Consider the following 12,619-nt stretch of genomic DNA (forward strand, 5'->3'; position numbering starts at 1 on the left):
GCATACCCATTACTCGGTTAGGAGTTCATGAATAGTGTTGTATATAATATGACATAGTACAGTGCACAACACATGTATGTGGCCGTTGTAGTATTATTAATCATAAGCGAAAGTAGAAAACTTGCTGATCCCTCCCAGTGTAAACAGAAGTAAACAGAAAATGACAAGTAACATACCTTTTACATGTTTCGTTGGCCTTTAATAGAAGTCAATCTTGGTTTTCATATAAATATCGAAAAAAATGGCCTTTGTAATTTCTATACAGGCTATGTCAAGAGAACGCACATAATACCACCATAGCTTTACCTTTTTATTGTCATTGGGAATATGACACAAATCGATAAAGAATGCTGTCTAAAAATATAACAAGCCTAAATCTCGGAGCCAAAACATTTTGTATGAATTAGCTATTCTCCGTAATATGAATCTCTATTATTGATTATAATAGTTTGTATTATGGGAGAATACCTGAATAGGTTATTTGCAACACCCTACTTACTGTATTTCAAACCATGCATAATTGTATATCCTTTATATTAACCAAGAAACAATAACAGCTGTCAAGGTTAAAAGTATCTCAGATTATGTTTTACAAGAAATAAACAAGAAAAAAAAGCCCGTAAACATAATAATGCAATAATATTCAATCTTACGTGTGCTATAATTTTAAATATTATGTAAATGAAAACCTGTATCGTAAAATATTTCCCATAAACTATCAAAAATTTTTAAAGGGCCACATCGATTATATTTTGGAGGACGAAACTGCTTAATTTTGTGTTAAAAGCCCTTAAAATCCCCCACCTTAGGGCCGAGCAACTAACTCGATATACGTGATACGTTTTCAAACACTATAACACGGGAACAGTGTCCGCTAATCTATCCTAGTTGGGGGCGTGGCATTTTAGGGCGTGTCTGTTAGGGGTAACCCACCGCACAAACTGTCTGGCAATGATTCCTGTGATGGTACAGATTTCTGCTAATCTAGCCTAGCTGTGGTCTGGAAATTAGGTAACTCTGCTTGTCGCGGATACTCCACCACTACAAATGTCTGGCAATTACCTAGCTCTGTCAGGGGTACCCCACCACTAGAAATGTCTGTCAGAGTGTTTTGTAATACCTGAAGTTCTACAGTACACTGCTATAAGATTTTCACGTGGTACACTTTTGATCTAATCTAGCCTAGTTGGGGGGCGTGGAATACCACACCCACCACTAGATACCATGACAGACTTACATTCTGATGATACCAGATATGCATGCATTGATACCATATAGGAGAAAATTGGTATAATTGTCAGCTAGGTTGACCCCCCCCCCCACCCCGGGCTCCTGGTCTATAAGCATTAGAGTGTAGAAGACGAAAACCATAATGGCGTCGACGACGATCATGATTCTGAAAATGATAACAAGCTACGTTTATAATAACACATTTGTATAAAATTGTTTGTTGAAAAAGTGTCATTGAAGAAGGCCCGGGGGGGGGGGGCGGAGGGTCTCAAACCGTATATTGAAAAAAAAAAGACAAGTAACTTAAATTGTTTTACTACTAAAGAAAACTAAAGAAAATGCAATAAATATTAGTTTTATGATTCGACTTGTGTAACACTATCAGTTTAGAACAGGCGACTAGCGCTATAAATATAAACTTCATGATGACGTGACAGATTCATCATCTTACGACAATAATCTGTTAAAAGAGCACATAGATTCAAAAGTACCGACAAATGTATCTTTCCATATTCCCTTCATTAAAGTTTCTTTTGTGAAAGAATCTCTTCAGTCACTTGACGTGTCAAAGGCAGTAGGCTTGGTTTCAGTAAATCCACTGTTTCTTCAGTTGGGCACAGATCATCTTTCTCAAAGTCTAACCCATGTCTTCAACCTATCAATAAATTACAATACCTATCCTTCGTCATTTAAACAAGCTAAGGTTATTCCAATTCACAAAGCTGGAGCTAAGGATGACCCAAATAACTATAGGCCTATATCTATTCTCTCAACTGTATCAAAAGTCCTCGAAAGACATATTCACGGACATCTTAGTAAGTATTTAAATAAATATCACCTCTTGTATATGAATCAGCCAGGTTTCAGAACATCTATCTCTTGCCTTACAGGCCTAACTCACATTATGGAAAATATATATGATGCTATAAATAATAATCTTCTTTGTGGTACAATATTTTTTGACTTCAAAAAAGGATTTTATCTGGTGAATTATGATATTTTATTGACGAAATGAAGATATTTTAAATTTTCTCAAAATGCATTACAGTTCTTAGAATCCTACTTAAAAAACAGAAGCCAGTGTACATTCGTTAATGGCGAACTATCTGCTATGAAGCCTACTCAATATGGCGTACCTCAAGGATCGATATTAGGAGCCCTCTTGTTCAATATTTTCATTAATGACTTACCATTAAATCTATGGCCAAACCGTTGAAGTTCTCCAAACAAAACTACAGATGGGTGCCGACAGAATACAAGCCTAGTGTAACCAAAACGGAATGAAACTTAATATAACAAAAACCAAAGCAATGCTTTTTACAACCCACCAAAAAAGAAATTTTCTCCCTACTACTCTTGATATAAAACTCGACAATGAATCAATAGAAGTAGTCTCATCATTTAAACTTTAGGTATCGTTTTCAATCATAATTTAACTTGGAAAGACCATATTCAATATATCTCTAAAAAATTAAATCAGAAACATTTCCTTCTCCGTAAGATTAAACAGTATCTCCCTCTCTCATACCACACTCTTTTTTATAATGCTCATATTCAGACACTTTTTGATTACTGTTCTCCAATCTGTGACTCCAAATCTCTTGAATGTCTTTCTAGACGACAAATCATGGCTTTTAAACTACTGCTTAATGTCGAGTCCAACTTTCTGTAGAGAAAATTTTTACTCTACGGGTCACCCTACGAAAATGATATTGCCACCACACAGATGTGAGAGCTATTAAATCTAATGTTACCAGATTATGTGTCTTGATAAGAGTTTTGTAATTTAATAGATCTATATAATTTACTCGCTTTGTCACCTTGTATATAAACGAAGTACTTGTGTCGTCATGAATAAGCATAATTTGACATCATTCTATCTCTCCCTCGCCGCTTTTTCAATTCAAGAATTTGAATCAAGCTACCTGAAGTATTATCTGATAGCGATGTCTCGATAACTAAATGTTTTAACAGCAAAGAATTCCTCCAGATCGTAGCAGAACAAGATTTAGCGACCAGCTATTCTAATTCTCTGTTGATACCTCTCTTCAAACGACATTCTTTTCAGACAAAAATTTTTTAAACTACATAAATGGATACTAAATGGTATGATGTATGGAGGCACAGTTAAATATGCTGAAATTACCATCATATTTGGCGATTGGGTTAGTTATTTGGTACGTCCTGGTGTGTTGTAAAAGAAAATATTGCCAAAAGGAATGGGGCTATGATCGACTGCCCAACATCACACCAAACCGCCTAATAGATACCCACTGTTTAACAAATTTCCGGTAACATTAACCTAAAATGGACTTAGTATTCTGTTATATAATTCCTCTAATTGTTCAGATTATCAACGTAAAATTTGTTACGACGGATGCGTTGATAACAATCTCGGAACTATTTTCTTACAGACCAGGTGATAAGAACCACAAATTCCAGCTGTCAGGGTTTTTGTTACGTGCAAGTCAGTGTATACACGGGACCTCGGTTGTTCGTCCCATCCGAACGACTATAGTCACTATACGTTATCCCGTGCCAGCCCCCCCCCCCCCGTCCTAAACCAGAGAACCACGCCGGAAAATCCCGATTAACTTTTCAGGGGTTGTACAGTGTTTCTCACAATGTATATATTTCGTAACCTCTCTGTCGCCATACCTTGACACTGTAATGATTTCTTTTCTAGACAACGTGCACCTTTTTTTGTATTGAAATCGAAAGTCGATAAGCATAAATCCCCGTAAAGGACTATTTTGGTTAATTTCGAGGACTACGCCCCTTTAGACCATTAAAATATCCCTGGAAAAGCCGTTTAGTAAGAATTTCGATATTCTTTGCTGAGCTACATTATTTTCACGTGCGCTTAGAAAGCACTTCCTTTTTCTTTCAAGATAATTGTCATGTACACACACAAATAACTTTCCCGGTAAAATGCTTTTTTTTCGCTTAAAAGAAATCAACATAAAGAGGTTGTAGCTTAGCAAACGTGACAACAATAAATGATATCTTTAAATAGAATTCAACAGTGGGCGTTTAACAGGTTTTACCGTTGGTCTCATAACAGGATCCACTGCATTACCATCCTCAATAGTAGGCTTGACCTCGCTTTTAATCCGCACACCTTGATACATGTAGCTAGATGTGGCAAAACTCGCGGTCGTTGCTTCAGGAACATGCTGCATTACATGATATAGAAGCAAAACCGATTTTCAAATAACAGGACCCATAGCATTACCATCTTCAAGTGAAGGATTGATCTCGCTTTAACTTGATAGTTAGATGTTGTGCAAAACTCGCAGTCGTTGCTTCAGGAACATGCTGCATTACATGGTATAGAAGCAAAAATGATTTTCAAATAACTATTTAAAAAATAATCTAGTTCACCTAGCTTTTATTGAAGTACTTATAGAGGGTCAGGTCAGGTACGGTACTCAAGTCAGCACTGGGGACGCGTTTTAAATCCCAATGTAAATACAATACACGGGGTTCTCTCCCTTCACCGTATGCATTAAACTAGAAGTTTTACTCATCAACGTACAGAAAAAAAAAATTCATGCTTTCATATGAAGCAAAAATAAAAGTTTACTGCAGTGAAATGGACAATATTATAATTTCTTGGAAAAGATGTAAATAAAATGTAAATGATATTACATATTTTCTTGTCAATGACTCCCCTTTCTAGAAACATGTTTAAATTCCTGATATATCAAGTTCATGCAGTTTCAAGAGATTTTATTTAGGCAGTTGAGGGTGGGAAATGAAGCTAAATGAAATAATTATTAACGTCCTACATTTCAGTATGCTCTTAAGATGTGTGTGTGTGTGTGTGTGGGTGTGTGTGTGTGTGTGTGTGTTTGTGGGGGGGGGGGGGCGGGGATACAAAATTCAATCAAATATCTCAATTTATTTTTAACCAGCGGCTGCCAGACAGGATACGCCCACATTTTTCAAGAGATGCATAGAGAACAAGCTAAACAAAAAGCACTTTTTCGTAACATCAAGGGCCATAATTCAGGAAGTTACGGTCCGATATGCGCGAATATCGGATGAAACCAAGATCTTTGGGTTATAAACTTACATTTCAAATTTCAACAAGCTAAAAACGCGTACTTTTCGTACAATCAAGGGCCATAATCCATGAAGTTACGGTCCGATACATGCCCATATCGAAAGGAACGGAGATCTTAAGGAGATAAACCTATATTTCAAGTTTCGTTGAAATCAGATAAAAATTGTGACCTGTAGAGTGTCTACAAACAATTGTGGACGGACGGACGTCCGGACACATTAAAATGTGGGCGTATCAAAATCCGCAAAATAAAAATGACAGACGAAGGGGCGAGCGGAAGGAAGATGGGAAAAGTGATGTGCTTAGGCTGTATTCAACATCAATTTGGAAATCGTTTGACTTCTAAAGGGTCCACAACCTTGGTATTACATATACTCAGCCAAATTAAAAACTTGACACTCGGGATTTTTGGGACTAGATTTTTAATTTTTGGTTTAAGGCAACTATTTTAGTGTTATGTTGTGCACAGACGACCTTGACATCAATAGAAAGCAAGAATACGTCTCGCCGAAAGTCCTTGACATTGATAACGTTCGTGATGTCACAGTACCCCCCAAAATGAATTTCACAGACTTGGAGAACAATCGGAATAAAGTGGTTAGTAACGGTTGTGGCCTCCTCTAGCGTCTCGTACTGCCACACAACGTCTTCTCATGGATCTCAGAACATTAGTAAACACTACCCGAGGAAGACGTCGCCACTGCTCAGCAAGAGCATGTTGAAGGTCCTGCAACGTCAGTGGTGGATTCACTTGCTGACGAACACGTCGACCCAGTTCGTCCCAGATGTGTTCAATAGGATTAAGGTCGGGGCTAAGCGACGGCCAATCCAGGACTTGGACACCGGCATTTCTTAAAAAATTCTGGGTAGCAATTGCTGTATGGGGTCGAGTATTGTCTTGTTGAAACGTTAGTCCAGGCCCATGTCTCTGCATAAACGGAAGAAGAACAGGTTGCAAAATCTGATCCCTGTACTGGACAGCATTTAAGTTCCCTTGGACAACAACAAGAGGAGAACGTCCATGTGCACAAAAAGAACCCCAAACCATGACGCTGCCGCCACCAAATCGGTCAACTTCTCTGACGCATACTTGAGCGTAACGTTCACCTCGTCTGCGGTACACTCGGGCCCTAAAGACAACCGAATTCCACTGTCTTTGAGTAAATCTTATGTGTCTTGTGGCCCACACAAGTCGGTTACGGCGATGAAGAGGTGTCAATATTGGTCCATTATAGGTCCTCCGAGCTCGAGGACCAGCAGTCTGCAAGCGATTTCGAACAGTTTGTGCAGTTACCCTTCCACCAAACACCTCTCTACTTGTGGAGGTTACAGATCTGTTTCTAAGATGACGTAATCGTATTGCTTGATCTTCCTGGAGTGACGTCACACGTTGCGCTCCCGCCCTTGGGCGGTCGGCAATAGTTCCAGTTTGAAGCACTCTCATTCTAAGATTAATTATTGTCTGGCGTGAACAATTAAAGGCTCTTGCAACAGTGACCACAGACTGACCAACATAGAGCCTACCTATAGCACGTAGACGTTCTACATTTGAAAGGCGCGGTATTTTCTAACAAAGATGAAAATAACAATTTTAATTTGTTTTTCCAGTTCAAGTTACGTGTGCGTGTCCAGTTTAAGCAAACTTGCATCGATTGACCTCACGAGTTTGTGTTTGCACGTGTTTTTCAGGTTTTTCATCTTTATATGCTCAAAAGTCACGTGATCCACGTGACTTTACAATTTTATGAAATTAAAGGCTTCTTACTACTTACTATCGTTAGAAACACTTTAAAATTTATTTGACTTACCAGAAAAAATTTTTTGTTGAAATTCATCAGTGTCAAGTTTTTAATTTGACTGAGTATACTTTTACACTATTTGCGTACAAGTAGCAGCCTTTTTGTCGGGAAATTTCTGTACGTTTTTCACGAAATTCGAACTTAACCATCATTAGGGTGTACCAGTGATATGTTTAAATCGGTGAAAATTATGACCCCTGGAAGGTCTACAAGCTAAAAAAAACCCAGCGTGATTTTCCGGACAATCAGGGGCAATAATTTTTGTTGTTTTTTTTTTTTGGGGGGGGGGGGCTTTTTTTGTTTTTTTTTGGGGGGGGGGGGCGGCATCAATACAGAATTTTGGATGATACCAGCTACTGCACAGCTTACTGACCACTGCCTTCTGCTGCCTGGTTTGCACGAGGACCCTTGAACAGTTAAACCCGAATTCTTGGAAACCCCAGTGTCATAATCCGTCTTTTCAGCAAAAATCAATCAAATATCTCAATTTGGAAATCTTTTGCGTTATATTTCAATGTACACTTAAAAGTATATTTCGTTGGCTATGTCAAACATCTTGACCCAATTATTACAAAAATAAAAGATAATGAAAAACATTGTGGAGAAGGTGTCAATTCATATTATAAGTTATAAACTTGCTTAAATTTATTTTTGTTCAAAAGAAATGAAATGAAATGAAATGGGGTTTAACGTCCTACTGTTCTGCTCCGGAAGACGGATGTTCAAAAGAAACTCTATTACTTGCCTTATTATAAAACTTAGAATCAATCATTGTTCCTGTCAAAACGATTTGTGAAATGAAATGAGGTTTAAAGTCCTGGGCAAATGAAGACGGACATACGCCACACAGTGTGCTTTGGGGAAATTTCGCACGGATAGCGCCACTACTGCTTACTCATAATATTATATCGAATTCCAAATGTCAAGAGTTCTTTTAGTTGGGCATACGGACGACTATATGTTGTCACTTGCCAGGTCTTCCATCCTGCACCAGTAAGTATAAGGGGCCACGCCGAAAAAATTCCGATGAACTTTCTCGGTCAACACAGAAATCGAAGGAAACGTTTTACTCGTTGCTCTGGTATTTGCCGAAGTTCTCACTGAAGAAATGGTAGACTATCTGGGGTGTAACAAAGACTAAACATGGCTTACACTGCGTCGTGCACGACCGATGGGAAAATGATCTGGACGTATTCAAAAGATAGAGAGGGCCCATTATTACATTCATCCGGAACGGAAATTCATGGAAAACTGAAAATTAATATGTTTTATCCTCGCATTATGACCCCAAAACAACAGAAAGACCAATCAAAACCAACCAGGCAAGATTGCCGATACCTACATTGATGTTGATTTCATTCAGAACACGATTTAATTCTGTTTCTGTACAATGAAAAGGCTTGAAAGCAGACTGGAACTCGAATAACAAAAATTGTTATAATTTAAATGTTCCATACGTCGTTATTTGACAGTTTTCTCAGCAATTTTTGACAAAATGATCAATCCGAAACATTTCATTTATATCCATATTTGACTTCTTCAACAACGGTTGTACGACTGCAGTTTTAACCAGCGGCTGCCAGGCAGGATACGCCCACATTTTCGAGGGATGGATAGAGAATAAGCTAAAAAGAAAGTGATTTTTCGCACAATCAGGGGCCATAATTCAGGAAGTTACTGTCCGATATGCGTGAATATCAAAAGGAACCGAGATCTTTGGGTTATAAACGTACATTTCAAGTTTCATCAAAATCGGATAAAAATTGTGACCTCTATAGGGTCCACAACCTTGATATACCATATTTTTACGCTATTTGAGAACGAAGGGCGGCCATTTTGTCTGTCAGTTTTGGGCCGATTTTCACGAAATTCGAACTCAGCCGTCCTTAGGGTTTAACGGTGATATAATAATACGTTTTTTTTTAATAGGATAAAAATTGTGACCTCTATAGGGTCCACAAGCTAAAAACGCGATTTTTCGTACAATCAGGGGCCATAATTCAGGAAGTTACGTTCCGATATGCGCGAATATCGAAAGGAACCAAGACTTTTGGGTTATAATCATACATTTCAAGTTTAAACTAAATCAGATAAAAATTGTGACCTCTACAGTGTTCACAAGCTAAAAACGTGATTTTTCGTACAATCAGGGGCCATAATCCATGAAGTTACAGTCCGATACATGCCAATATCGAAAGGAACCGAGATCTTAGGGTGATAAACCTATATTTCAAGTTTCGTTGAAATCGGATAAAAATTGTGACCTGTAGACTGTTCACAAACAATTGTGGACGGACGGACGGACGGACAGGGGCGACGACAATATACGTCCACATGAAAATGTGGGCGTATAAAAACAGTGGGTACTACATCAGTCAACAGACCGAGATTCCCAATCTGCATAATGGTTGGCAGAAGCGTATCCACAAACACAATAAATTATGAGCTTAGTGGGAACATGATTGTAATTATTGGTATACAGAGCTGAGTATTGTGGTGAAGTGCGAGAATGAGTATACATGGGAATGAATCTGGATGGGTTTGGAGTTGTTACAGTTTCCGATTGTGTGATATAAAGGTCGGTTAAATTACAATGTAGCGTATAAAATCCAGCGTACAATTAGGATGCAATCCATTAAGAATTAATTATATTGCCGTGAAGTAATCAAAACTACTTGAACCATTCAGCAAACCTTTGCTGATTATGTGATCTTTATCATAAATAATGTAACTCGGCTTTACGACGTAACTTGATATACGTCTCCGCCTGACGAAAACTTATTGTTTTACATTCGAAGATTTTGTTGATTTTGCCTTGCATAGTCATAATTTGGGATAACGCACTTGATAGCTGTATCCTTCGCGTGTCGCCTAGGTTAGATGAAAATATAGGTTTGGCAGTTGTATTCTTCGCGTGTCGCCAGGTTAGACGAAAACGTGTTAAAAATAGAGGTTTGCCCGATGTAAAAGTAATCTACAAAATTAAATAAATAATTAACAAAAAAATAATTAACAAAATTAAATAATTAATTTACACAATTTATTTACAAAATTCAATTTACACAATTTAATAATTTACAAAATTCAATAATTTATTTACACAATTTATTTACAAAATTAAATTTGCAATATTAAATAATTAATTTACAAAATTAAATAATTCATTTACAAAATTAAATAATTCATTTACAAAATTAAATAATTCATTTACAAAATTAAATAATTCATTTACAAAATTAAATAATTCATTTACAAAATTAAATAATTCATTTACAATTAATTACAAAATTAAATAATTAATTTACAAAACTTTGATTATCACAGTTATTCGTGAGAGCGTTTGTTCTTTTTCAGCATGTATCTGATTATACCCATGCCTCCTGTACTTCTGAGTCTGCTGGCAAATTTTCTTTTGACGTTTGATTAATATGTATAACGGTCATCACATGTCAGTACAGCATTAAAACTGTGCCATCTACTCTTACCTTGCTTTCGATATTAATCAATTTCAATATTTCAAATAGTTTATCAGGGATGATAAAGTGATCCATATTCTTCCGTATTTGCTTTAGTGAGAGGTTCCGATGACCTTGTCTCGGAAATCCACCAATGTATATTTCTTCAATTCTTTAATACCGGTAAATAGATCAACATAATACGTCTTATGATACTGACTGGTCAGATGCTCGAGATACAAATAAAAGTGAAGAATGGGACAAGGTCACAATTAAAAGTGACATAAGAAATTGCAATAGTATAATTTATACGCAATTGAATATATAAAAATATATATTATTATATACAATAAAATAAAGTGGTCGTAGTACGGACAGTGGCAGATTTATGGGTAATTGAGCAGTTTAACTAACAATTCAAGTAAAGTGCAGGCTAATTTTCAAAAACACATATCCCTTTTTTTTAAATAGCCCAAAATAGTGCCATAATTCAAACATGTGCCGAAGTAGTAATACAGAAAATTAGAAAGATTTAAACCAGATAACTTTTTCCACGAAAAGACTAAGGTTTCAATTTTTGGAAAATATAATAAATATAAACCTTAAAATAATTGTAAGTTGTATTGTAATATGTATCGAAACCAGTGGTATCAATGTTTGATGATGGCTATAAGGCCTAAATGTATACAAGATGTGGCAACGTAAAAAATGAAGATGGTTATAGCGACAATGCAATAAAAGTGAAAGTAAGGCAAAATAATAATAGGGAATTGCCGTACTTAAAATCTGTTACTTAATTCTAACAATTTATGCACCTCAGAGAATATTAAATTATTTTGACCAAGTGGAATATTCGAAGAACCATACATAAATGTTATGTTGTTGTATTTGTTGGTATTTTGTATATTTGTATTTCGTACATCTGCTAAGAGGGGACACGCCAGGAGAAAGTCATAAGGATCTTCAAAGTTATGTCCATATCGGCAGGTTGGAGAGTGTGTCTTAAAAATGCGTTTCGATAAAGGAAGTGTGGATGAATGATTTGAAAGTTTCCTTTGCCAATGTTATAATAAGGAGGTACCATGTGATCATGTGATAAGATACTGCATTTAATTTAACTGTGTTCATGCAAAGAGGAATTGAATCGTGCCTCGTTGTGGTAGATATTGATAACGTTAAGATTTAACGGAACCAAACATGTTTTAGTCCATGGGTATATTATGTCAACATTTTGTAGAATCTTTAATCAACAAATATAAAGAAATATCATTTGCGAATATAAATTTATATTTGACTGAAAATTTTCGACTCCCAAAATTAAAATTGATTATATGTCACAAAACTATCCTGATTTAATAATAATTTTAATGAAAATGACACCCCTCTTTGGTCAGGGTTTTTATATTATGTTGATTTGGTTTCAGGGATAACAATCTGTTTTCCTGTGTTCCGACACAGAAATTCAAAAATGAAACTAGTCTTAAACAAACCGATCTCGTTGTTAATTAAACCAGAAATAATGGAAAACCTGTAATGATGGAAAACATTCATTAATTAATAATGGACAATTGTTATTACTGAAATAATGAACATTTTAGTTATGATATCTTATCTTTATTATGCTGGTTGAGTGCTGGTTGGTGCAGAAAGCAGGACGTTAACCCCAATCTTCCTTTGTCCAGTAAACCCCCTTTCATTTCATTTAAGTTACGGAATAATGAATAATCATTACGCTTTTGTTCTAGTCAGATTGATTTAATTTAGGCATATAATTAAATCTCATACATATTACGTAAAACAACATGGAAAATTACACCACATGCCAAAAAATGACCATAATACATATAACAATGTAAGAAGAAATGGTGAATGTCAAAAACAAAACACTCGTAACAGAACATGTTGATGTACACATATTGTGCTTTGTCAGATCGTTATCACCAATGAAAAAAACCCCTCAAAAAACCCGAAAACAACAAACAATAAAACTTACGCAAAATATAATATTATGAAATTATGCTGTTGAAGTAGCTAAGTCTCTAACTCAATATTATCCAAAGTCTTCG

At 36.2% G+C, this 12,619-nt stretch overlaps 1 protein-coding gene across 2 annotated transcripts in view; it reads right to left on the minus strand.

Moving 5' to 3' along the window:
* Positions 1 to 12,619, minus strand: part of LOC126823712 (ETS-related transcription factor Elf-4) — a 51,784-nt gene that overhangs the window by 23,004 nt on the left and 16,161 nt on the right. Inside the window, exon 1 of one of the 2 annotated variants that reach the window (XM_050552675.2) lies at positions 177 to 263. The exons of the other annotated variant lie outside the window; for it this stretch is intronic. The gene's annotated coding sequence lies outside the window, so the exon portion shown is untranslated. Of the gene's footprint in view, positions 1 to 176; positions 264 to 12,619 lie in introns of those variants that run through there. 2 annotated transcript variants of the gene reach the window in all.

Source organism: Patella vulgata, chromosome 6 (assembly GCF_932274485.2).
Source record: "Patella vulgata chromosome 6, xgPatVulg1.2, whole genome shotgun sequence".
NCBI classification, from domain to species: Eukaryota; Metazoa; Mollusca; class Gastropoda; family Patellidae; genus Patella; species Patella vulgata.